Source organism: Mustela nigripes, chromosome 1 (assembly GCF_022355385.1).
Source record: "Mustela nigripes isolate SB6536 chromosome 1, MUSNIG.SB6536, whole genome shotgun sequence".
NCBI lineage: Eukaryota > Metazoa > Chordata > Mammalia > Carnivora > Mustelidae > Mustela > Mustela nigripes.
In genome coordinates, this window is record NC_081557.1 from 239730942 (window position 1) to 239733864 (window position 2923).

The window sequence follows — 2923 nt, forward strand, 5'->3', positions numbered from 1 at the left end:
GGGACGGCGGCGCAGCCCGCGGGTACTGCGCGTGCGCACACCCCTAGCGCTCTAGGGATGGGCTGTGCGGAGATTCTTAGAACACATCTCTTGCCTACACCGGAGGTTCCAGTTCCTGGGCCATCACCTTGCCGCTACTCTTTTTATCAACTCTCAAAGGTTGAATTGAGGTAGATTCTCTGGGCTTATGGAATGTAGTAGGTAGGACTGCCATGCTCATACATAAGCATTACTTAAATTGTTCCTTAAAATAGCAGTACGAATTCATCTGTATCTCTAAGCTATTGAACGTTTACTCGGCGCGCACAGCTATTCACTGTTTCCTAAGAGCCTTTTATCAATAAGCTCATCAAAGTTAAGTTTGTTACGTGCTGCAGAAAAGCGAAGTGTAAACCCTGGGAAGCCTTGGAGTGGCTCACTAGGAATAAACCTAGAAGGACACTGTAGGGCAGAATTCTTCCTCTAGCCCTCACCGTCTTCCAGCTGGCCTGAGAATTCAATTTTCATGACCTAGATTAACAGGAGGAAAAAAAAAAAAACATAGTTTTGTTTTGTTTTGTTTTTATCCATGCATAGAAAACCAATAACATATTCAGACACACAAAAAATGACCAAGTCAGGTAGCTTTCACACATTTAAACAGTAAATTTGTGAGGAATTTAAGGAAAACAGGCCTTTGGGAGTTTACTAAGGGGAATTTAGGCTGAGGCTGTAGATTAGTAAAAATGTAACAAGGTTTATTTCTACAGCTTTCTCAACTTTAAAGTCACTTTCTGGTGATAAGAATGCCCCACCCTTTTTTTTTAAAGAGCATGGACACCTGCACCAGAGGTAGGAAGCAGGGCAGAGCTAGAGGGAGAGAATCCCATGCTGACTGGTGCTGAGCTCAGAGCCCTTGGTGGGACTACATTTCAGGACCTGGAAATCATCACCTGGATGGAAATTAAGAGTAGGAGGCTTCATTCACTGAGCTACCCAAGTGCCCCTGGAATCTTTTTTTCTTAGTACAGGTAGGGTATTTTTCATGCAGGTTGGTTTTCTGCTTTTGAGGTGACAGGAGGGTCTCGGTTTCCTTGCACAGGTTTTTCCTCGGGTTTAATTCAAAATAATCAATACGCCATTATGGTACATTTCAGAGCCGCTTGCGCTGAGCTCAGGATTTTAATAGGATATGGACTTGTGCTGAACCATTCTAAGAAGAAGTAGAGGAAGCAGAATCAGCTGCAAACTGGTATCACAGATCTTTGTTCAGGATGGAGAAGGAAGGAAGCAGGGATAGAGAAATTATTGTTAAAACAGCAGTCACTCAGAAGAAGGGTCTATGGCCTCACTGATGTTCCCATTAGAAACACTGTTTTGGGTTCTATTAGGAACAATATAATCTGACTAACACCATGAGGTGACAAGCGGACTCAACGTACTATTTCATTGAACGTGACGAGGTTAAGATAAATGAAAAATGCTAGGTCCTTAAAGTCTTTGTCCGAACTTCTGTACATGGGTTGTAAATCCTTTCTCAGGGTCAAATTCTACAGTTCTTCAGGCAAGAGTAGGAGGTTCCTTCTCAATGATAAGACTTCACACAGCAAAGTTTCTCCTGAACTGATTAGAGGACAACATTTGTTAGCACTATAGACATGAGTTCATTTTACTACAGCAATTTTTAACACCTTTCCAGTACTATTACTTACGATCTAACAAAAATCTATTATACATCTACTGTAGTTGAAAAGACCTGCAACTTAATAAAAAAAGAGCTTTGCAGGGAATATTACTGGAGCATAGAAGGATATTTGTGTTATGCATTCTTTCCCCATGGTTTTACTTCTTTCTGTGTTTCTGACACTAGAAATGTAAGTTCTGCCCCTACTGTAGGTACTGACTATGGTTAATCTGCCTTGATTGCCCTATGTAATATCCTGTCTTCCTTTTCTCTCAAGTTGATGTTTCTCACCTCTTGCAACCTATATGCCATTCTCTTTGTATCAAGATTAAAGTAAGGGGTTACCACCATTAAAAGAAAAATACCTGAGGCACCTGGGTAGCTCAGTTGGTTAAGTGTCTGCCTTTGGCTCAGGTCATGATCCCAGAGTTGTGGGATCGAGCTCTATGCTGGGCACCCTGCTCAGCAAGGAGCCTGCTTCTTCCTCTCCCTCTCCTCCTGCTTGTGGTGTCCCTTTCTCTCTACTCTCAAATAAATAAATAAAATCTTTAAAAAAATAAAAATACCCACTGCTAATCAGAAAAATTGTTTTTGACAAAAGTAGAGACATTTGAGTTATTCATTTGTCCATTCAAAAAACACTTGCCAAGCTCATATTATGTGCTAAACATGAGTAAAACACACAGTCTTTGCCTGGAGTAAAGTAAGTCTTGTGGGGATATAGAAGTCACCCAGCAAATCCAAAAAAAGGCTAAGTGTTCTCGATCAAGAGACTTCAATTAAGGTTTTAACTTTATATTTATATTTAGACATGGCTTGAGCAAGAAAGGACCTGTCTCTTGTTCTCCAAATGAATCCCCAAGGAATGGCGGGATTAACAGAAAGGTCCCTAGAACCAAAGTTTTGGATGGAGAGTTTGAAAGAAAAATTTTAATAGGCTGTCACTCAGAATATGACAGATTTACAGTGCCAAAGGAGCGCTTCAGTGGAGGTGGCTATGTAGGCGACAGGAAAATATGTCTGGTGACAACCCTGGTTGACTCCAGGGCACGGAGAGAAGCATCAGACAGCAGTCATACCCTGTAATCCTGAGTAGCTGACATACAGCTTAAGTTGGCTGACAGAGAACGTGAAGCAGTGTTTTAGTCAACATAGATCATGCAAATGGAGGCCAACGGCAAAAAATGTTTCAGCAGATACCAACAGGGATAGAAGTCAAAGACTAAAAATACACAGGAAAAGATAACTATCATTTTAGTG